The 25,368-nt window shown below is 38.9% G+C and overlaps 1 pseudogene across 1 annotated transcript in view; it reads right to left on the bottom strand.

Annotated features, from left to right (window-relative positions):
* LOC146757111 (uncharacterized) overlaps positions 1-25,368 on the bottom strand; it is a 49,006-nt pseudogene that overhangs the window by 9,221 nt on the left and 14,417 nt on the right. Inside the window, exons 14-26 of the transcript XR_014936948.1 lie at positions 16,190-16,337; positions 14,586-14,614; positions 14,421-14,484; positions 14,297-14,332; positions 11,393-11,478; positions 9,211-10,142; positions 8,154-8,371; positions 6,385-6,568; positions 4,653-4,799; positions 3,112-4,068; positions 2,720-2,872; positions 1,276-1,451; positions 1,014-1,080 (exon numbers count right to left, since the gene is read on the bottom strand). The product of XR_014936948.1 is annotated as an uncharacterized LOC146757111 (transcript). The remainder of the gene's footprint in view (positions 1-1,013; positions 1,081-1,275; positions 1,452-2,719; positions 2,873-3,111; positions 4,069-4,652; positions 4,800-6,384; positions 6,569-8,153; positions 8,372-9,210; positions 10,143-11,392; positions 11,479-14,296; positions 14,333-14,420; positions 14,485-14,585; positions 14,615-16,189; positions 16,338-25,368) is intronic.

The raw sequence follows: 25,368 nt of genomic DNA, 5'->3' as shown, positions 1-25,368 counted from the left end.
TCACAGATGCATTTGTGTGTAAACAAGTTTGCTTATTCAGTTCCCTTTGTAAAGAATGAAAGTTGCCTACATGCTTTGAATAGCACATTTTAAGAAAAAGAGAGACATCCCTGACGTACAGAAGGACATAAAAACCTGAGCTTAAAGGCTTATATGACAAACTCATAAAACTTCCTCATGTGTCTTTACAGGATATGTTAAATGTCGGTTCTCCCTATGTGACAATGTATGGGTAAAATACAGAAGTGTTAAAAATGCTAAAAACCTTCTAATTGGTATATCACCAAAAGAAGATGACAGGAAAGGAACCTGGAAAAGAACTCAGACTTTTCTGGTGCAGATAATCAACAGCTTTTCCCTTCCACTAGATCCTTCTTATTCTCCCTATAGCAGCTTAATTTTCCAACAGCAAACTAATTAAAGAATATTCCAAGGTTACACAAGATGCTAAGCCATGCATGCGCACCAGCTGCTTCCCAGCTGCCTGCCACTGACTGCACAGCATTACTTCACCTAGTTGTTCTTTCCTTACCTCAGCCCCCTGCGGGGCAGTAAAGTACCAACACATATTCACAAATGGAAAAAGAACCTAATGAGCTCAGGTGGAAACTATGACAAAGCTCTGAAGATAAAATAGATTTCTCACATCCAGGTTTCCCCTCCCAGATCTCAACCACACATCTCCCTCCTGCTGACACTGTCCGTCCTATCCATCAAAAGAATCATGCTGATTAACACAAACATTTTCATACTACTGCAAAGACAGAAATGGCAGCAGTGAAAGGTGGAGATTTACAACCTTTACCTTATGGGAAAACTCTCAAAACTGGAGAATAGACCATCAGGATTTTCAGAGTACCCTACAGTCACACCACAGCTCAGATGACTCAGCTCCCCTATGATCCCCAGGAAAACCACATAACTTCCCCACGAAAAATATCTAAATAGGCTCAGAAGCTCACATAAAAAAATAAAAAATAAATAAATAAAAGGGAAGTTTATGACTGGCTTACTGAGGCTTCAGTTCTCTTGTCCTGGTGTTGCGCAGCAGCTTGCACTCTGGCATTTTCCATTTCAAGCCTTAAAGAGAAGCACAGATCTTATTAGACAAATCCATAATAGCGCACACTGCAAAAGAATGGTGTGAAAGAATGCTATTTAAAGCAAGAGCTTCTTTTAAAATCCTGTTTTACCCTGATGATGCAACAAGGCAATTCTGATGTTTTCAGAGAATCCCAGAAAGCAAAACCTTGCTTCACTCTGTTATTTTCTTACCGTTGGACATGTTCTTCCAGCTGCTTTATTGTAGAACTGCTTCTGGAAGCTGCTAACAGAAGGTCTTTCATTTTTTGGTTAGAAGCTGATATTTGTCTTTCCTTATTATCTAGGTCAGTCTTCAAATCTTGAATGCAACGCTCATATTGAATACGCTGTTTTTCAGAGTCATGTAACTGTAAAGTAGCAATGAGAATCCTCAGCAGCCCGGTTAGGTTCAGTATAGAGAGCTCAGTGAGCACTGAAGAATTTGGATATTGCATGCATCTACATACACCCCCTATCCAAAGTACTGGAATCGTTTCCAATTCATTCAAGCCTTCATTTCTCTTAGCAAATGAACAATAACAGATGATATTTCATCATCTGTGACACTGGCCTCTCCCATCTGTACAAAGGATTTTCTATAACACCATTATGAGCATTGACACTGCCAATCCTACCTTCTCAGTGACTTGTGACATCCTGAAATTACTTGTTTGCTATTCTATCGAAAATATTAACCAAAAAACCTCATCCTTTTCCTAAAGTGATTTCACAGCTCATTAGTACGTTATTACGGTAGATGTTTCAGAAAAAACCCACAACTCTCACAGAGAGCAAAAAAGAAAAACTCAAATTCAGCTGTCCAGTATTTCTACTTTTTCTCAGAAATCAGACACCAAACTTGGCCAAACCAAAAGCGATAACCTGCTGAGACACCAGGTCATTTTGCAAAGCAGCTTATCAAATACAGATCTTCTCCAGTTAAAGACATAATGACTTCGTGTCGAAGACCACCCAGTCATGGACACCAAGTGCACAGAACAATGCAGTTCATATACTTGTCTTTAAATCTATACCCCTGAATTTATTTCTAGGATAGGAGGACATTTGCTTATACTTTGAACTCTCTGCTCTGATTTGGCACAGGCATGACTGTGATCACAGATGACAAGGGGCAAGTTGAGAAGACTAAGGGGATAAAGACCACCTTATAGTGTTTACAACCAACCTTATAAGACACAGAAAAACAATTTGTAAATTCAGAGCACCTGTGTAATGTTGCTTCAGATAGTTGGTAGTTTGTACACATCCCATCCACAAATAAATTCTTAATTGTGTTTGACACCAGGAGAGGGAAGTAAGTTGGGAAAAGAAAGAACACTGCTACAACACCCTGGAGCCACAAGAACAACTTTAGCTGTGGGGCTGAAGAATGGCTCCTACTTGCAAAAGAAACTAGTTGGCTTTTTGATGATTCTAGTAACACTTATCTTTCACTACAGAGGAGGAGGCCAGCTGGCAAAGATTTCACCAGCTTCATGAATTATGACAGGGTATCACTGCTAACCTCCTTAGCTCTCTCTGGTACTTGCTCTCAGAACATTATTTTTCTCTTCTTCACCAGAAACAGGGAAAAATCACCCTCAGATTTTATGTGTAAGTTACAGCCTCTCTGTACCTTAGCTTTAATCCTGTCCAGTTCCTTCTGCAAGTGCAATTTGTCTTCCTCAAGGTCACTGCGGTAGCATGTAGTAACTACAAGGGAAGCTTCTGACATAGACTGCTTTTTAAGAGCATCAGCAAGCTCCTGCTGCAGCTGTCTGACCAAACCCTAAGGAAACAGATAAACATGAAAAAAAACATGAAACTTGACTTTACTCCTTTAAACTGACTATATTATACAGTTCAGTCATTTACCGGTCCTCCTTAATTCTAAGAGAAAAAACAATGAACCACAACAAAACAACAAAATTTGGTCCTATGTGTAAAACTTACACCTGATGCATTTTAGAAATACAAAATCATTTTATGAGTTGAAACATTTTAATTTATTCTAATTGTATAGCTTACCTCTCTTTCTACTTTGTCAGTCTCATATTTAAAGACTTGTTCCTTTAAATCAGTACACTTGGTATTTAATTCCTTGTTTCTCTCTTCCATGAGGTAAACCTGCTTTTCACTGTCAGCTCTGAGTTTGTTGAACATATCATGAAATCTGTCCTGGACATCATTCACAACCTTTTCTTTGATGATCTCCTTGTTCTGCAAATCTTCCAGCTGCTGACGGAGTAAAAGGTTTTCACTTTGGAGCTGGGCCAATTGTTCCTGCATAGATTCATGTTTTATCATAAATTTACTGACTTGATCTTTCTCAAGTTGCCACGCATGCTCATTTTCTTTTGCTTGACACTGGGCTTGATTTAAGTCTTTTTGTGTCATTTCTAAAAGCAGTGTTTTTTCTCGAAGTGTTTGTTCCAACTGGTGAAGCTCGTTTTCTAGACTATTAACTTTGCTTTCCGTTTTACTCAGCTGCTGAGACAAGCTCTTGTTGCTCTCTCGCACCTCAGAGAGCTCACGATGGAGCTTGTCTTGTAAACGAAGCCATTCATCACGTTCTCTCTGAAATGTTCGTTCGGCATCACTTTTCAATGACTGATGACGTTCGAGATCTTGAACCACTGCATTCAAGCGGGAACAGAATGATTCAATCTCTGTTTCCAGTCTGTCTTTGCTTTCTTTTTTCTGTTCAAGCTTGGAAGTTAGCATTGCAGATTCCGTCTTGAGTAAATTCAGCTGTCCATTGTACTGAAATACTGTCTGAGTTAAGGTTTCCTCACTCAGTTTAAGTTCCTTCTGAAGAGAATCATTCTTTTCTTTCAAAGACTCATTTTCCTCTAAGTATTTTCCTTCATCCTCCTGGTGCTTAAGTTTTACTTGATCGAGTTCTAGTCTTAGCATAGCAATCTCTTCTTGCAGTAACTGATTTCTGTGTAGCAGATCCTTTTCTCTGTCATTAGTGTCAGATTTCTGTGTGATAAAGGACAATAATGAATAGTTAGTTGGGAAATAAATTCAGGTTTAACCCATCAGGCAGCTAGGCACCACACTCTCATCACTAAGTGGGATGAGGGAGAGAACAGGAAACAAAACAGAACTCATGGGCTGTGATAAAAATAATTTATTAAGCAAAAAGATGAAGGACATGGAAACAAGAAAGTGATGACAGTATAATAACAAATTCAAAAGCCAAGTAATAGGATCACAAACAGCCTCAGCCAGCTTCTTTCCTAGTTAATCTCCAGATATCTGGACATTTCACGGGTAGAAACCTTAGAAATGATTGTAACAACTATACAGTGAAGAACAGCAGGCAGTTTAAGAGACTGGGAACACAATGTCTTATTTTCCAGTGGCTTCCTACTTCCACATGCAATTCAGGTCTATGTGGGATTGATGATGCTATTCAGAGTTTTTAGACAACAGTAACAAAATTTGGTTATATTGATAAACTGTAGATAATCCACGAAAAGGCACAAAAGGTTATTTTTCTTAAGGTTTTAGAATGAGCACAGTGAAGTATAACCAAATTAATTAGGAATGGAACTGCTTACCTCTGAATTTTTCCCAATAGTTTTTCTTGTCTCTTCTTCCAGCTCCTTCTGTCTCCACAGGTGGTTGCTCAAAATTCCTTCTTGCAGAGCTCTAGCACTCCTTTCATTAGAGAGCTGTCTCTGTGTTTCATCACGCTCTTCTTCAACCTACAGTAATATAGTTGAACTTGTGAATCTTGAACAAAATCAGAATTAGCAATACCTTCCTATTTCATTCTTTTTATTCTTACATTCTATTAATTCTATTAAGAGTCATTTATCATAAAATCATAGAATGACCTGCATATCAATTTTCCATGTTTGCAAACAAACATCTTTAGATTTATCTGAATTGAAAGTTATAAGGATAGTGTGAGTCCTTTGCACAAATCAGCATCATAGAAGTTTTATACTTAATGAATCTCCCTCTATAACACAAGAAAAAAACAAACAAACTAGAACTACTATTCTTGGAAACATACAGAGTTTAAGTAGAAACCCAAGTTATCTTTCTAACAAACTATATATACATACTAAAACCAGAGATGGACACTCATATGCTTACAGTCAAAGATTTAAAAACATCTATTCATCAATATGAGCACTAACACTAAGAATTGCACAAAACAAATGACTAAGATTTCCAAAAGCACAATAACTACACTTACTTTACCCCACTGCAAGGTCTTAAGTCTACATCTCTTCTACTAATATTTAGAAATGCTTCAGAAAATGTGCCAATCCATTTTCAGTTTACCAAAATCTAGCAATACTGCTGGATAAATTGAGTTGTATGAGATTTCCAAAGGCTATTAATGAAGTGAGACACAGAAGAGGACTGACCAGCTGAACAGCAGACCAGGAGGTGAACTAATGCCAATGATGTCCCTGTTAAATCCAGGCAGACTGAAAGAGGTGATGCTAACTACTTACTGCTTCTGCCAGAGCAACGTGGCCACTGAGGATCCTTAATGACCACTTTCACATGTTCTTAATATGTTTGCAAATACAAGTTCTGAAAATTTGAGGCTTACTATTTATGGGGAAAAATACAACACAACAGACCGAATTTCCGAGGTATATTTCAAAATGCGTAGAACCATGACAGGAATGCTGAAAAGTAGGTAAAGGCCAGTGAAAAGACCCTCAAAACTGTATGTAAGAACTGAAGAATTCATGCAGGTTGTGTACAGTGAGAACATCATCATCTCAATTGCATTAAATAAGCCACTAAACTTGTAATAAAAATAAAGGTGAGAGTTTTTCTGGATTCAGTCTTGATTGTAAGCAACTGAGGCAATTTACAGATTATCACGTAAACAGTAACATTTAGGCCTAAATTTAAATTCATGTAAGTATAATTGAAAGAATACTACAAACAGTAACTGTAATTTCCTTCTGAAGAAAAAAACCAATAATAATAAAAACATTATATATATATATATATACACATATAATATATATATAGATATATAGATATAGACATACATATACACACACGCGCACAGAGTTCTGTAGTAATTAGGAAAAATAACTCAAAGAGAAGCTTTGCCTGAAGCACAAACCAAACTATAATTCTGAAAAATGTGAAAAGGTATCATGAACTTGTTTGTTTACGCTGCTTTCATGACAATGGTCCTCAAAATGCACCAAGATAATTACCTAATGTCTCTTTCACCAACAAGTTGAACATACTAGCATAAAATATCAGTTTGAAAGAAACAGAAAAACAGAAGATATATATTTAATATACCTGTTTCTTGAGCTGTTTCAGCGTTATTAACTCTGTTTCTAAATTCCTTACACGAAACTCAAGTTGTTGTTTTTCCTCTGTCTCTCTAGAATATTGATCCTTTTCCCTCTTTAGTTGCTTTCTTGTTTTTTCATATCGCATTTCAGCTCTATGTCTCTTTTCCTCTTCTTGTTTCACAGAAAATCTGGGATTTAAAAGAGAGTATTTGAGGAATTCAAGCACTGACAAAAAAGTAAATATGCCACATCATGAACCAGGAGAAACAACTTAAAACTGTAGAAATGTCACACCATTTCAAATATAGAAGTTTTTCTGCAATTTTAAACTTTTAACATCACTCTAATTTCATTCCATTAGTGGTGGAAGACACCTTATACATGAGCTGCACAAGACTGACAAATAAGCCCTTAAGTGATGTACAAAATTCATCATGTATTTCCATGTCGACATAGGTAAACATGAAGAGTAAACCATGAACTTTTACTAACAAAAATACACTGTTTTTAATAAGTTGATCATCACCTATATAGTACAGATTCATAATGACTGCAAGTAATACCGATAAAACATCACATCACTTATCTAAGACAAATCAAAAACTTTTAAGAAGCCTTCCCTAAGACTATAACAACTGCTTACCATGTGCGGATGAACCTTTTCATTTCTTTTAATAAATTAAAGGATAAGGATAGTGTACAAAAAAAGATTTGAATATCAGCAACCACTAACAAGTAGTTCAAAACTTTGGCTGTAACATCAGTATTGAAGCAGCTTATTCTAAAGGAGAAAGATTTACATGTAGTCTTTAGCTTCCCAAAAAGTACAGCTTTTACTCATGTATAGCTAATACTGTTTTGAGATTTTACATAGAAGAAAAAATTAATTCCTTCTATTTACAGATGTTTGGGAATTCTGAAAAATGTTTAGAATCAAATCCAGGCCAAATCAGGAACGGCTTTGTCTTACTTACAATCCCCTTCCACGTACTGGGAGACTGCAGGCACATCCTGAAGTTTATTTCCCTCAGCTTATTCTCACAGAGTTTCATGCTCTGTGATCAGCCTGGAAAGCCTCTACTGAACTCACACATGTTGACTACGATCTCTTGAAGGCCATAAAAAGAAATGCACACAAGTACTTGGAGGCCAAAAGTTGGACCCAGTGCTCCAGACACAGACCAACTAGATGCTAAGTAGGGATGGACTCCTCCCTTCAGCTTCTTGACTCTGCAACCCAGGATGCTGCTGGCCTTCTCAGCTGCAAGATCATTCTGACTCATGTTGCACTTAATCTCTGCCAAAGCCCCCAGAGGCTTCTCAGCGAATCAGCTCACCAGCCAGAGCATTTCACTGTGTACACAAGGGGTTCCTCCATCCCACGTGCAAGGGCTTTGAATTCGTTCTTGATTAATTTATTAGGCATAGGAGGTAAGATTCTAAAGACACGATTAGAGTCAGTGTTAAGGAAGAAATTCTCTGGGAAGCCTGGTCTGGTGGTTGGTGACCCTGCACATAGCAGGGGGGTTGAAACTAGATGATCATTGTGGTCCTTTTGAACCTGGGCCATTCTATGATTCTGTGATTAAGACCTCTATCACCTCCAGCAAAATTAATCTGAACCTCCACTGTGCATTTAGTTCTTTGAAAAATATACTTTTAAAACAGTTTGGGGAGCAGGGGACTACTCAGCATAGCTTTCAATACCGAGGAAAGTGCTTCAATTACAAGATTTAAAACAATCTAATTCTACGGATTATTTTATTAGCTTACCCTTTTACTGGCATTTCAAGTAATTTTGGTCTCTCCTCAGATGAAGAATTCTTTGTGTGTTTTTCTTCTATCATTTTTTCATTCTTCCTTAGAGCAAGCTTTTCTTTTACTGGTTGATGGGTAATATTGCCCACTGGTGTATTTGATTTATCAAGACTTTCCAGTTTCTCCACTGCTTGCATTTTGAAATGTTTCTGCTTCCTTTTTTCCTTCTCAACCTATGAAGAGAAAATTAAGCTTCATATATTTTTCTGATTCTAAAGGAGATCCAAGACCAAATAATCTAAGCTTGACTTTTAAAATAATGTAAAATAAAAAAGATTTTCCCCCAAAATTACTCTACAAAATGTACCAAGTCAACAAATATACTCTGAATTCACTCTTGATTTGAAGTATAACAATCAAACAAAAACAAAAAAGCAAAGCAGCCCTAAGGAAACAAACAATAGAAGCATTACTGATGGAGAAGAAATCAGATGGACTACACAACAGTAGTTGTAGAAACACAAAGTATGAGTGGATGTATGATGTCGTACTTCCTTAATGATGAGGAAAAAAGCAAACTGAACTCAAAAGCAGAAACAGCTTCACAGCAATCAGGAATTTTAGTGAGAGGCAATGAAGGCACACCATGCACAAACCACAGCAAATGAAGAGATAAATCAAGACCCTGTTCAGAAGCTATTTTCATTCCTTGATCGACAATCAAAACTGGTGTACTTGTATGAATTTCTTTTTATGGTAATGAGGTGATAACTACTTACACTGGAAATGACTGCCACCTATTGTCAAACTGAAACAATACACTTTGCTTTCTCAAAACCTTCTGATTACATTATGGGGAAAAGCACAGTTCTCCACTGCTTTCCTTATTTATGAGTAACGTTCTTCTCTTAAGACAAAAAAACCAATTTGCACAAAGCACCTTCTTTTAATGATCAATAGCTAACATGAACAGGACCACCGATACTGAGAAAGACTAAAGAATAAGGAAAAGCAGGTGAACTTCTACCTCTTTTTGTAGCTCTACCTTCTCTTTTTCCTAAGCCAGGAATACCATTTGCAGCATTCCTACCTTACTCTTAAATCTTTCCACATCTTGTTTTAGTTCTTCATCCAGATTCCTTTTCAGCATGCCACAAGGTTGCTGAGCATGCGGGAAAAGATTTTCGATTTCTGTTTCTCCTATTTCCTTGTTTTTGATAAGGCAGTCTCTGGGAACACTGTCACTAAGACAGATGTCCTTGCCAATTTTCTTCTCACTTATAAAGCCAAGTGTACTTTCACCATTTGTGGAAACAGGTCTTATATTAGGAAGATTATTAGAAATGTCATCCCAAATATTTGTTTTTAAACAATGTCTCAGGGAATACTCAGGACTTCCCTCTACATCTCTACTAATCCCATTCTCATTCTCTTCCATTTCCTCTGCTTTTGATAGATGTACTTTTGTATTATCTGTGTAATTAGTGCAGCCTTCTTCATCTGGTATTCTCCAGGTATTTTCCATGCTCGCATTTAAGTTATTGTGATCAGGAAGGACACAGAGACTCAGAATAACTATTTCAGGTTTGGGTTCTTTTAGGTCTACATTAAGCTTCACATCTCCAAATTCACCTTTACTTTCTAACTTATCACTTGATTCTGTCACACAAGACGAAACACAAAGACTCTTCAATTCTTCAATGAGGTCATCTTCTGACACTTCTGCCACAAGGGATGGAGCTTTCTCAGATTCATTAATTTCACCAAACAGCTGCTTCAGCTCTGCTGTAATGTTTGTAAAATTTCTTTTCAACTCCCTTTTCTCTTTTTCAATCCACATTTTTTGTATCTTTCTTCCCACAGCTTTAGACTTAACTGCTTGTCAGCACTGTGGGATTCCTCATTTTCTGCTAGGGCTTCCTAATGAGAAATTTCTGCTTTGTCAGTCTGCTTTTCATGTGCTGTATTTTCTATCAAGTTGGTAGTTTCTAAAACATATTTATCCTTAAGTAAGCAGGTAAAGACAGAAAAATTACCAAGAAAAATGAAATTACCGTTAAGCCATATAATTTACATTGCAAACTCATCCCATCATACAACAACAACAAAACAAAGATACCTTATTTATTTTTTCCTCAAAACAGAAGGATCTAGTTTAGAAACATAAACCAATCAAACAGATCAAAACCAATCAGTAACAACAGAAAACACAACTGCCCAAATTTTCCCATACTCCATTACTTTCTACTGACTGTCCCTTTAAACCCCCTGCTGGTGAGCGTTCATAACAAGCGTGAGTGATCATAACAAGCTTTTTTACTAACCACCACAAGGGACTGGCTACATTACAATCACTTATGCTCCTCAGAGTCAGAATTATTAAATTCTATTCCAAGCTCCCAAGACAAATATTTACAAGGAATACCTGTTCATTCCTGCCCTCAGCCCAAAATCAAGAACTGAGACATCTATCCAAACGGTACCATGCCTCAAGCTCACTGACCAGCTCCTCTCTCCAGCCTTCTCACTATCTCTGACTTCACAGTCCCTGCAAAGTTGCCCTTGGTTTGTGTTCCCTTCTGAACAAGGTCTGCAGCCTTGGCATCCCAAGGTACCACAACTATTGTCCTTCTTACTCTGGTTATAGAGGCCCTTTTCTCCTTCCACATCGTAACTCCACAAAATCTTTCACAATGGAGAGCATCTCAGTCACCACCTGTCTCAGCCACTTCATTTCCAAGCTCCATTCACTTTGCACATCTGCTACCACCTTCCAATACTTAAGTTCCGCTCTCTACCTGCTGAAATGAATCACATCCCTCTTCCACAGTGCCTTGGATGTATGATGATATTACTTCCTCCACTTCCCTTGAGGTATTACAGAAGACTCCAGACACTCAATGAAGATCCCTACCCAGTCCTGTATGCTCAATACAAACAGGACGCCTAGCCTATATTCCTCCATAATGACCTTCAAAAAATATTTTCGAACACTTACTAACTTGATCAGATAAGGAGATATTTTGCAGAGGCAGAGAAAGCACTGACAGATCATATTTCAGGTTTTTATTTAATCTTTCTAATACACAGAGGAAAATCTGGCGTGTTTTGTCAAAGAAATAATCACATGATATAAAATTTTGCTCCCAAATGAGTATGTATTTTGCATAGGAAAAAACAAAAAACCCACCACATGACTGCACTGTTTCTCAGAATTGCACGCAAGGAAAAACACAATATTTGGTTTCACATACCTGCCTCCCAAAGTTTTCAGTGGCATCCTTGACCATCTCTTTTTTAGCTGATGACGACACATGAACGGTAGATTCTGAGCGCTCACCTACAGTGAAAAAATTACATCTTTATAACGAACATGACTTATTACAAATTAATTATACCTAGAGTACATCCTGAATCATTGCATTTGTGAGAAAATGGCACAAACTAACACAGCCTCTCAAGCGTATGATTATTTACGATTTGAACATAATATTACAAAACAGTTTGAAGATGCCTCTGTGCGAACTAATCCCTCTCAGGGCATTTTCCCTTTCATTCCTAAGGGAAATTTGATGAAAATCAGTCAGAAATACACCTTTAAGAATCTCAAATGGTTTACATGTAGAACTATATTTATACATACATGACACACTGTATGCTAGACAGCAATCGGCTAGATTCCTCTAGCTACTTTCATTTCTCCTTGTTTTGTGCCACAAAGGGTCTCGTTTAACCCTTTTAGAGTTAGAAAAACTTGTACCATAGGAATTATAACACTGCAGAAGAAATACAGCTTGCTGAAACCCAAACATAGGAGTTTGAGACAAACTTTCACATATATTTCTTAATACCTGATCTTTGAGCAAATACATGGATTATAGAAAAAAAAACAGACTCGAGGAAGGATGAACAGAAAATACATGAAATGATGACATAAAATGAGCTATGAAAAGACTGTTTTTCCTATCTAACTTTGCCACGTCCCACACCATCACTGGACTACATTTCACATGACTACATAAAACAGACAAAACAAGAACTCACAGAATCACAGAAACACAAAGGATGGAAAAGACCTCCAAGATCATGGGTAAATTAGGTTGCTAAGTCACTATCCACCATATTTAAAGAGTTGTGGCAGTCAGGTAAAACCCTTAGTGACAGGAGAAAGGGAAACATCACACTTGTTTTTAAAGAGTTTAAGAAAGGAGGTACTTTCCAAGGCCCAGACAACCTTCTATTATGGAGTGACTAGAGTGGAGGATAAAGAAATAGCAACTGATGTTAGCTACCTAGAGAGCTCATCTCTCTAAATTGGAGAAATATCATGGATGGATTCTTTGGTAGACAGGGAAGTGCTGCCAAGTGGTGTATCTGATATGTTAGTGAAAAGAGATCGCATTCAGACAGATACTGACAGCCTACAGAAGCAGGTCTTATGATGTTCAGCAAGGCCAAGCGCAAGATCCTGCACCTGGGCTGGGAAGTCATCAGCTTCAGCACAGGCTGGACAATGAACAGACTGAGAGCAGTCCTGTGGAAAAGAACTTGGGGATAATGCTGGATGAGGAATTACATATAAGCTGAGAATGCATGCTTGCAGTCCAAAAAGCCAATTGCACCCTGGGCCACAAAAAAAGAAGCACTGCATGGCCAGCAGGCCAAGAGAGGTGGTGTCCCCTTCTACTCCACTCTTTCAAAACCCTACCAGGAGCACCGAGTTCATCTCCGGGGCCCCCAGCACAAAAAATCTCTGGCTAGAGCAGGTCCAGGGAAGGGTCTCAAAAAACAATTTGAGGACTGGAACACTTTTCCTATGAGGAAAGCTGACAGAGTTGGGGAATATAAGAGTTTGCAGAGACCGTATGATGGCCTTTCAATAATTAATGGGGGCTTACACGAAAGACTTTTAACTATGGCCTGTAGTGACAGAGCAAAGGGTAACAGTTTTAAACTAAAAGATCGTTCAGATTAGATATAAGGAATAAATTCTTGATGAGGGTGATGAGGCACTGCAACAGGTTACCCACAGCTGGGAAGTTTCAATTAGGTGATTTTTAAAGGTCCTTTCCAGCCCAATTCTATAATTCAATGATTCTAACCACCTTTTGTGCATCTTACAAAAACAATATCACTGCAGTAGAGAATCTCCTTTTCTTTATGCAAACACACGTACATTTTTTTTCTAGAAAGAAGTTTAACCTCTATTGTCATCAAAAGAAACAGTACCTTTTTTCCCAAGACATGGATTTCAAACAGCTTGAAGCAATTTCTATTCCATACTTAGAAGTTGCAATAGTTTTCTGAACTCTTATCTAATCATCTACTTCATATGCTTGCTTATATAGGTTTTCACCTGATTTGTAATTTTCAGGGCTCGTTGTAGAAATTCTAAGACCTTAATAGGGAACTGTTTTGTATCTTGCTAACAAATACTTAAATTCACATATATCAGAATTAAGAAACTAAGAACCCATTGAGGTTAGATATACTCTCTCCCATGTATAACAAATGATCTAGCTGCTTCACTTTTATTTATCTTTCCCAACCAAAAGGAATACCTGCCAACATACTTCCACTCACTACCTCCCACCTACACTCTCTTTCCCATGTCCTTCCACTATCTCTAAACTCAGTGGCCAGTTTAAACAAAACATGAGAGGATGGCTTTGGAAGAGCATATGTAATACATGTTTTCATACAACTGCCAGAGAGGCAAAGAAAAAGCCAGGTAAATAATCAATCATGCTAATGAAGCATAAGCCTGTGAATCACCCATTCTGTCCCACCTGCAGCTCCTGGACAACTCCATCTGCAGACCCTAGCCAGGAATCAGACACAGGACATGACCCCTATTGCTCCTCTGCAGATTGGTATATTTGGCAATGAGAAGGAAATGAGTAAATGTGGACTGCCTGACAAGGGGTGATGATAGCAGGTATGCTGGAGGAACCTTACACTGTAGAAGGATGTTTAGAAATGTTGAATGGAGCTCTAGTGGAGAAAACACCCAAAGATAGAGCCATATTTCATTAAATCTGCTGCTGAAATAACATCTTGCTAGCAAAACATTAATTTAATATGAAGAATTTACAACTACAATGTATCTGCCCACAAAGGGACATGACAAAAAAAAACCAACAACTATTTATAAATACCTTCAATATCATCTACACTCAATTTCTCCTGTGGATCTGCAAAACAAATGAATCAAATGCTTAATTAAATATGCTTATCAGAAAGATTTTAAAGCTAAAATCAGAATATAAAAGACATCATTACCTGATTTTTGCTTTTCTGTTTTTGAAGATGTTTCATTCATCTCTAAAACTGCAGAAACCTTTAACTATGAAAGACAAACCAATGAAAAATAAACACCCATACATTCAAAGTAACTACATATTCATTAATGAGCAGGACAAGTAGATTTCAATGAAAAGCATTTACCTGCAAATTACTGGGTTTCTCTGAAAAGCCTGGAGATGAAAAATGAAAGCGTTATTTTATTTAATTGAAGATATCTTTTATTCTTTACAACATTAGTAGGCTCTGTAATTGTTTCTTGCACAAATTACTTCACTGAGAGTGAAATAGCTAATATCCAATTATCTTATCACACAGAACTTGTAGTAGTATATAAGAAATACAGAGTAATTCCCATCATCCAACTTTTATTAAAAAAAAAAAAAAGAATCAAATCACAGAATGACAACAATTCATGTGAAGCATTAAGTCATGTCTATTAAGAGAACAAGATTAAAATATTTTGTTCCTTTTGGAAGCTGAATTCTGCTTTCTGGAAAAATTAATTAGAGCAGATAGCTTTGGCTTCTTAATGACCAATCAAGAAAGAACCCAGCAGAACTATGACTACTTCTATTCTAGCAGTGCATAATGTTGAGGCTACTTTCTCATTAACAGCTTATGGAGAGCAAGGGTACAGACACAGCAACCTCATACAAACATCATTCAATGAGGTAAAAACAATCTGGTTCTCAACTGACCTCTCTGGATCAGTTTGCAAGGAAATAAATGATACAAACATTGCTTGGTTGTAATGCACAACATGTGCGTTATTCCAAATCTCCAAGTTTAGTGTCAAATCTTATTTCCTAACTCACACAACCTACTGCCCTGTGCTGCAGTCATCTTATACTTTACGACTCCATTCATGAAACAAGCATACAAAATGCTTCTACGAATTGTTCCACAAAATAATTTTTAGATTTAAAAAATACTAAAAACAAATCATCAAAACTTGATTTTCGAACACTAGGTGGTCAAGTAACATGGAAATACATTAAAAAGACTACCACAGTCACCTCTTCCCCCCTCCCACACTGATTTAAAGCTTAGCAGAATCATATGAAGCAGACATTAAAGACAATTGGTAAGTTGATTTATGGATTCCAGAAGCTTGCTAAGATTTGGTGTCTGCTTACAAAAATAAAATTGGACTTGCCTTTTAGGCTATGTCATTGAATCCATATTATAAGCCACATTGCCAAAGCACTCTCAAAAAGATAAAAGATTTATTCCAATAGCAAAATTTTCCAGCACACTTATGATCAATCAGGATGGTTATAAAGCAACTGCCATGAGCTGCAGGTGGAAACCCGCAGAAACATAACAAGAATTTGCCCACATATTTTAGTTCTTAAAGAAAAACAGGAAACTAAAAAAAATTAAATAAACAAACAAAAAGATTAACCAAATGATATTTTTCTTCTGCTGATTATCCAGAAATATCCAAATCCTCAGACAGATAAATCTTAAACCAGATACCACTCTCACCACTTTAAGCAACCACTTAAAGCAAAGAAAAACACCCGAACAAATACATATCCAAAAAGTATACATAATGAACGCAAGAACCGCCTGGACTAATCAAGCAGGCCAGCAAGTTCAGTGTTCACTGCTGTTAATTAACATCAGCCAAGCACTTCATTGCTACAGCACATACTCACTGAACAACAGGACTAACAAGGAAAACAAAAGAAAAAGTTCACTTGTCTATAAACACAGACAAATTCAATCTATCAGATAGTTACCCTTGTTGTGCTCCCCTGAAACACTCTGCAAGCGTACTCCATGTTCAACTGCAGGTGGGAGAAACACAGGAGGAGATGCTTTCCTCGAACCTTCAGAACACGGCTGTATAATACAGTACATACGCGTAAGAATTTGTACAAAACAATTTTTTTAAAATAAAATCTAACAAAGGCTTTTGCATTTTAAATAAAAGGGCAAAAAAATCCTCACAATTCATCTAAACTATTCCATAATGTTGATTAAGGCTGGCAAATCACAGAGCCACACAAGAAATTAACACAGGAAATCAAGATGTTGATTGTGAACAAGAAGCTGCAGCTCTGTGTTGATTGAACATTGGCATCAAATTTGCACCTGGCATTCAAATATCAGCCTACATTGCTGGGGCACATGTCCCACAATGTTGAGTGAGAGCATCACTACGTTGCAAAAGCAAGATTTGATTTGCTTAAAGGCCAAAAAGGCAAAGCTGATAGCGATTAAGCTATCTAGAAAGTCTCGTATTTTTAAGAAAGGAGTGGGGAATTAGTTTTTTTCCCAACAACAAAGGCTAGAGGGGAAGTAGCTACAGACCCTGCTCACTCTCATCTTGAGAATTATCAGACAGAAAGGATAAACACAGCCAGCACACTTGGTGTCTGCTGAACATGATTTTCAAAATCGGATTAAGTCTATCTAGAGAAGACAGAGGTTCTATACAGAAAAATCTAAATGTCTGGGTTGCTCAATGTATTGGCATCCATTAAACTCTGACTGGATCAGCAGAATAGATCTGAATAGTAGGAAAAAAAAAAAAATCCTCACAAAAATATGCCTGAGAAGTTCATAAGTTTAAAAGCAGCAATAAACTGCTGTATTAAAACTGTGCTAGAAAATCAACTCCAAAGCCTGCAGCCAGGAGGCCAACGTAAGTAGTCTGACATAACTTTGTCCCAGTACTATCTCAACAGAGAACCTACGCTACAGGTATTTCAATGACCCTCAGATACAGGACATCGAGCAGCAGCAACATGGGGTAAATAAGCCTCACCAGGGGCGGGGCTCAACTCAAAGGCAAGCTCTCACGTAGTTCTCATCTGGCTCTCCCACAGACCGGGGAGATGCACATATCACAGAAAGTACCTCAGAATCCCAGGGAGAATCAGACTCTTCCTTTTTCTCTGTTCCTACTGCTGGCAGAGCACCTACAAAAAAATGGACAAAGAGAGACACTGAGAATTTACTGCACTCCACTTTTATACCCCATCAGTCAAACAAAGGATCTGAAAGATGAGTAACAGTACTACAGCAAAGGACAAACCAAGAAATGAGTTACACTCAACGGTAGCTTTACACCCAGTCACATCACAGTATTCTGTTTTCTCCTCTTCATTTCTTTTCCAGCAAAAGATGCATAAGAATGGTGGCTGACATGACAATGTCCCTCGTGTTGGGACAACGTTAAGGAAGAAACTCCAGCATGCTTCAGTCTCAGCATATGGACACCCTGAGTCATCTTCCCTCTTGCCTACACCTCCATCATCTGGCACCTACTATCACATTCCACTCTACAGGACATACCACAAAAGCACGATACAAAACAACCTCACACTAAGAGGAAGCTGCCAACACACACGGCTCCTTGCTTAGTGCTATCAAGGGATACCTCACCTGACCATGATTCATAATCCTGCAACTTCTGACCAGGTACATACATAAGAAACTGACATTTAGGAATGAAACAGAAGCTCACAGCTCCAATACAGTCCAGAACACTGCAAGCATTTTAAATCTTATCACTTCAAAGTCTAGTATCTTCTGACCACCAAACTCCCATCTAGAGCAGACCACAGTCAGTTCTCTCTTCTAAGCTACTCCATTATGTAAAACAAACTCAGCATTGACTCACACAGAAACGCAAGGAAAATTTACAGGAATGAGCCAGACAGGAGCAATGGCGTCCACTCTGGAAAACCATAACTGCTGATTCCAGCCTGAGTGCTGACTATTCACGCTTTTCCAAAATAAACTTTTTGCACATAAAATGCACTAAGAGAAAAGTGAATGCACCGTGAGTGCTGCTTCCACACCTTCTGAGCAGCAACTGACCAATAGCTACACGAGCTCTGAAAACATCTACAGCAACAAGATATCCTCTGGAGACGGACATACTATCTTCTGCTCTGAGACCCTGGGGTGAGTACCTAAGCACCCACCTCTCTCTGATCAGGTCATGCTCTCAAGCATACAAACGAGTAGCACAGGAGAGATCTCCTACATTTTACAACTGAACAAGGTGAGGCACTGGAAGAGTCTTCTCCGACTTTGAATCAGGTCAGCTCTTGGCTGAAGCCCTGAAAAACCACAGCTTTTCAATCTGATAGTACCCATTAGAAAGGGAATCAATAGTGTCACACACAAGGCACACTAGACTACCTACTTGTTTTGTGCAGATCAAGGAGAACACAGCAACAAAATTAATAAAGAAACTTGCATCATACATAATCATTAGGAACCCAGCACCACCATTTGTGACCTTTAGGAAAGAACGAAAAGCAACAAAAGCTGCAGACCTTCTCTACCACAGCAGGCTAGGGTTCACAGCTAAATCTTAAACCAGATACCACTCCCACCACTTTAAGCAACCACTTAAAGCAAAGAAAAACACCCGAACAAATACATATCCAAAAAGTATACATAATGAACCCAAGAACCGCCTGGACTAATCAAGCAGGCCAGCAAGTTCAGTGTTCACTGCTGTTAATTAACATCAGCCAAGCACTTCATTGCTACAGCACATACTCACTGAACAACAGGACTAACAAGGAAAACAAAAGAAAAAGTTCACTTGTCTATAAACACAGACAAATCCAATCTATGAGATAGTTACCCTTGTTGTGCTCCCCTGAAACACTCTGCAAGCGTACTCCATGTTCAACTGCAGGTGGGAGAAACACAGGAGGAGATGCTTTCCTCGAACCTTCAGAACACGGCTGTACAATACAGTACATACGCGTAAGAATTTGTACAAAACAATTTTTTTTAAATAAAATCTAACAAAGGCTTTTGCATTTTAAATAAAAGGGCAAAAAAATCCTCACAATTCATCTAAACTATTCCATAATGTTGATTAAGGCTGGCAAATCACAGAGCCACACAAGAAATTAATACAGGAAATCAAGATGTTGATTGTGAACAAGAAGCTGCAGCTCTGTGTTGATTGAACATTGGCATCAAATTTGCACCTGGCATTCAAATATCAGCCTACATTGCTGGGGCACATGTCCCACAATGTTGAGTGAGTGCATCACTACGTTGCAAAAGCAAGATTTGATTTGCTTAAAGGCCAAAAAGGCAAAGCTGATAGCGATTAAGCTATCTAGATAGTCTCGTATTTTTAAGAAAGGAGTGGGGAATTAGTTTTTTTCCCAACAACAAAGGCTAGAGGGGAAGTAGCTACAGACCCTGCTCACTCTCATCTTGAGAATTATCAGACAGAAAGGATAAACACAGCCAGCACACTTGGTGTCTGCTGAACATGATTTTCAAAATCGGATTAAGTCTATCTAGAGAAGACAGAGGTTCTATACAGAAAAATCTAAATGTCTGGGTTGCTCAATGTATTGGCATCCGTTAAACTCTGACTGGATCAGCAGAATAGATCTGAATAGTAGGAAAAAAAAAAATTCTCACAAAATTATGCCTGAGAAGTTCATAAGTTTAAAAGCAGCAATAAACTGCTGTATTAAAACTGTGCTAGAAAATCAACCCCAAAGCCTGCAGCCAGGAGGCCAACGTAAGTAGTCTGACATAACTTTGTCCCAGTACTATCTCAACAGAGAACCTACGCTACAGGTATTTCAATGACCCTCAGATACAGGACATCGAGCAGCAGCAACATGGGGTAAATAAGCCTCACCAGGGGCGGGGCTCAACTCAAAGGCAAGCTCTCACGTAGTTCTCATCTGGCTCTCCCACAGACCGGGGAGATGCACATATCACAGAAAGTACCTCAGAATCCCAGGGAGAATCAGACTCTTCCTTTTTCTCTGTTCCTACTGCTGGCAGAGCACCTACAAAAAAATGGACAAAGAGAGACACTGAGAATTTACTGCACTCCACTTTTATACCCCATCAGTCAAACAAAGGATCTGAAAGATGAGTAACAGTACTACAGCAAAGGACAAACCAAGAAATGAGTTACACTCAACGGTAGCTTTACACCCAGTCACATCACATTATTCTCTTTTCTCCTCTTCATTTCTTTTCCAGCAAAAGATGCATAAGAATGGTGGCTGACATGACAATGTCCCTCGTGTTGGGACAACGTTAAGGAAGAAACTCCAGCATGCTTCAGTCTCAGCATATGGACACCCTGAGTCATCTTCCCTCTTGCCTACACCTCCATCATCTGGCACTTACTATCACATTCCACTCTACAGGACATACCACAAAAGCACGATACAAAACAACCTCACACTAAGAGGAAGCTGCCAACACACACGGCTCCTTGCTTAGTGCTATCAAGGGATACCTCACCTGACCATGATTCATAATCCTGCAACTTCTGACCAGGTACATACATAAGAAACTGACATTTAGGAATGAAACAGAAGCTCACAGCTCCAATACAGTCCAGAACACTGCAAGCATTTTAAATCTTATCACTTCAAAGTCTAGTATCTTCTGACCACCAAACTCCCATCTAGAGCAGACCACAGTCAGTTCTCTCTTCTAAGCTACTCCATTATGTAAAACAAACTCAGCATTGACTCACACAGAAACGCAAGGAAAATTTACAGGAATGAGCCAGACAGGAGCAATGGCGTCCACTCTGGAAAACCATAACTGCTGATTCCAGCCTGAGTGCTGACTATTCACGCTTTTCCAAAATAAACTTTTTGCACATAAAATGCACTAAGAGAAAAGTGAATGCACCGTGAGTGCTGCTTCCACACCTTCTGAGCAGCAACTGACCAATAGCTACACGAGCTCTGAAAACATCTACAGCAACAAGATATCCTCTGGAGACGGACATACTATCTTCTGCTCTGAGACCCTGGGGTGAGTACCTAAGCACCCACCTCTCTCTGATCAGGTCATGCTCTCAAGCATACAAACGAGTAGCACAGGAGAGATCTCCTACATTTTACAACTGAACAAGGTGAGGCACTGGAAGAGTCTTCTCCGACTTTGAATCAGGTCAGCTCTTGGCTGAAGCCCTGAAAAACCACAGCTTTTCAATCTGATAGTACCCATTAGAAAGGGAATCAATAGTGTCACACACAAGGCACACTAGACTACCTACTTGTTTTGTGCAGATCAAGGAGAACACAGCAACAAAATTAATAAAGAAACTTGCATCATACATAATCATTAGGAACCCAGCACCACCATTTGTGACCTTTAGGAAAGAACGAAAAGCAACAAAAGCTGCAGACCTTCTCCACCACAGCAGGCTAGGGTTCACAGCTAAATCTTAAACCAGATACCACTCCCACCACTTTAAGCAACCACTTAAAGCAAAGAAAAACACCCGAACAAATACATATCCAAAAAGTATACATAATGAACCCAAGAACCGCCTGGACTAATCAAGCAGGCCAGCAAGTTCAGTGTTCACTGCTGTTAATTAACATCAGCCAAGCACTTCATTGCTACAGCACATACTCACTGAACAACAGGACTAACAAGGAAAACAAAAGAAAAAGTTCACTTGTCTATAAACACAGACAAATCCAATCTATGAGATAGTTACCCTTGTTGTGCTCCCCTGAAACACTCTGCAAGCGTACTCCATGTTCAACTGCAGGTGGGAGAAACACAGGAGGAGATGCTTTCCTCGAACCTTCAGAACACGGCTGTACAATACAGTACATACGCGTAAGAATTTGTACAAAACAATTTTTTTAAAATAAAATCTAACAAAGGCTTTTGCATTTTAAATAAAAGGGCAAAAAAATCCTCACAATTCATCTAAACTATTCCATAATGTTGATTAAGGCTGGCAAATCACAGAGCCACACAAGAAATTAATACAGGAAATCAAGATGTTGATTGTGAACAAGAAGCTGCAGCTCTGTGTTGATTGAACATTGGCATCAAATTTGCACCTGGCATTCAAATATCAGCCCACATTGCTGGGGCACATGTCCCACAATGTTGAGTGAGTGCATCACTACGTTGCAAAAGCAAGATTTGATTTGCTTAAAGGCCAAAAAGGCAAAGCTGATAGCGATTAAGCTATCTAGATAGTCTCGTATTTTTAAGAAAGGAGTGGGGAATTAGTTTTTTTCCCAACAACAAAGGCTAGAGGGGAAGTAGCTACAGACCCTGCTCACTCTCATCTTGAGAATTATCAGACAGAAAGGATAAACACAGCCAGCACACTTGGTGTCTGCTGAACATGATTTTCAAAATCGGATTAAGTCTATCTAGAGAAGACAGAGGTTCTATACAGAAAAATCTAAATGTCTGGGTTGCTCAATGTATTGGCATCCGTTAAACTCTGACTGGATCAGCAGAATAGATCTGAATAGTAGGAAAAAAAATAAATTCTCACAAAAATATGCCTGAGAAGTTCATAAGTTTAAAAGCAGCAATAAACTGCTGTATTAAAACTGTGCTAGAAAATCAACCCCAAAGCCTGCAGCCAGGAGGCCAACGTAAGTAGTCTGACATAACTTTGTCCCAGTACTATCTCAACAGAGAACCTACGCTACAGGTATTTCAATGACCCTCAGATACAGGACATCGAGCAGCAGCAACATGGGGTAAATAAGCCTCACCAGGGGCGGGGCTCAACTCAAAGGCAAGCTCTCACGTAGTTCTCATCTGGCTCTCCCACAGACCGGGGAGATGCACATATCTCAGAAAGTACCTCAGAATCCCAGGGAGAATCAGACTCTTCCTTTTTCTCTGTTCCTACTGCTGGCAGAGCACCTACAAAAAAATGGACAAAGAGAGACACTGAGAATTTACTGCACTCCACTTTTATACCCCATCAGTCAAACAAAGGATCTGAAAGATGAGTAACAGTACTACAGCAAAGGACAAACCAAGAAATGAGTTACACTCAACGGTAGCTTTACACCCAGTCACATCACAGTATTCTGTTTTCTCCTCTTCATTTCTTTTCCAGCAAAAGATGCATAAGAATGGTGGCTGACATGACAATGTCCCTCGTGTTGGGACAACGTTAAGGAAGAAACTCCAGCATGCTTCAGTCTCAGCATATGGACACCCTGAGTCATCTTCCCTCTTGCCTACACCTCCATCATCTGGCACCTACTATCACATTCCACTCTACAGGACATACCACAAAAGCACGATACAAAACAACCTCACACTAAGAGGAAGCTGCCAACACACACGGCTCCTTGCTTAGTGCTATCAAGGGATATCTCACCTGACCATGATTCATAATCCTGCAACTTCTGACCAGGTACATACATAAGAAACTGACATTTAGGAATGAAACAGAAGCTCACAGCTCCAATACAGTCCAGAACACTGCAAGCATTTTAAATCTTATCACTTCAAAGTCTAGTATCTTCTGACCACCAAACTCCCATCTAGAGCAGACCACAGTCAGCTCTCTCTTCTAAGCTACTCCATTATGTAAAACAAACTCAGGATTGACTCACACAGAAACGCAAGGAAAATTTACAGGAATGAGCCAGACAGGAGCAATGGCGTCCACTCTGGAAAACCATAACTGCTGATTCCAGCCTGAGTGCTGACTATTCATGCTTTTCCAAAATAAACTCTTTGCACATAAAATGCACTAAGAGAAAAGTGAATGCACCGTGAGCGCTGCTTCCACACCTTCTGAGCAGCAACTGACCAATAGCTACACGAGCTCTGAAAACATCTACAGCAACAAGATATCCTCTGGAGACGGACATACTATCTTCTGCTCTGAGACCCTGGGGTGAGTACCTAAGCACCCACCTCTCTCTGATCAGGTCATGCTCTCAAGCATACAAACGAGTAGCACAGGAGAGATCTCCTACATTTTACAACTGAACAAGGTGAGGCACTGGAAGAGTTTTCTCTGACTTTGAATCAGGTCAGCTCTTGGCTGAAGCCCTGAAAAACCACAGCTTTTCAATCTGATAGTACCCATTAGAAAGGGAATCAATAGTGTCACACACAAGGCACACTAGACTACCTACTTGTTTTGTGCAGATCAAGGAGAACACAGCAACAAAATTAATAAAGAAACTTGCATCATACATAATCATTAGGAACCCAGCACCACCATTTGTGACCTTTAGGAAAGAACGAAAAGCAACAAAAGCTGCAGACCTTCTCCACCACAGCAGGCTAGGGTTCACAGCTAAATCTTAAGCCAGATACCACTCCCACCACTTTAAGCAACCACTTAAAGCAAAGAAAAACACCCGAACAAATACATATCCAAAAAGTATACATAATGAACCCAAGAACCGCCTGGACTAATCAAGCAGGCCAGCAAGTTCAGTGTTCACTGCTGTTAATTAACATCAGCCAAGCACTTCATTGCTACAGCACATACTCACTGAACAACAGGACTAACAAGGAAAGCAAAAGAAAAAGTTCACTTGTCTATAAACACAGACAAATCCAATCTATGAGATAGTTACCCTTGTTGTGCTCCCCTGAAACACTCTGCAAGCGTACTCCATGTTCAACTGCAGGTGGGAGAAACACAGGAGGAGATGCTTTCCTCGGACCTTCAGAACACGGCTGTACAATACAGTACATACGCGTAAGAATTTGTACAAAACAATTTTTTTAAAATAAAATCTAACAAAGGCTTTTGCATTTTAAATAAAAGGGCAAAAAAATCCTTACAATTCATCTAAACTATTCCATAATGTTGATTAAGGCTGGCAAATCACAGAGCCACACAAGAAATTAACACAGGAAATCAAGATGTTGATTGTGAACAAGAAGCTGCAGCTCTGTGTTGATTGAACATTGGCATCAAATTTGCACCTGGCATTCAAATATCAGCCTACATTGCTGGGGCACATGTCCCACAATGTTGAGTGAGTGCATCACTACGTTGCAAAAGCAAGATTTGATTTGCTTAAAGGCCAAAAAGGCAAAGCTGATAGCGATTAAGCTATCTAGAAAGTCTTGTATTTTTAAGAAAGGAGTGGGGAATTAGTTTTTTTCCCAACAACAAAGGCTAGAGGGGAAGTAGTTATTC

This window comes from Coturnix japonica, chromosome 24 (assembly GCF_054131305.1).
Source record: "Coturnix japonica strain WE chromosome 24, WE-NBRP24, whole genome shotgun sequence".
In the NCBI taxonomy this organism is placed as follows: Eukaryota; Metazoa; Chordata; class Aves; order Galliformes; family Phasianidae; genus Coturnix; species Coturnix japonica.
This window is presented reverse-complemented; position numbering and strand designations above follow the sequence as displayed.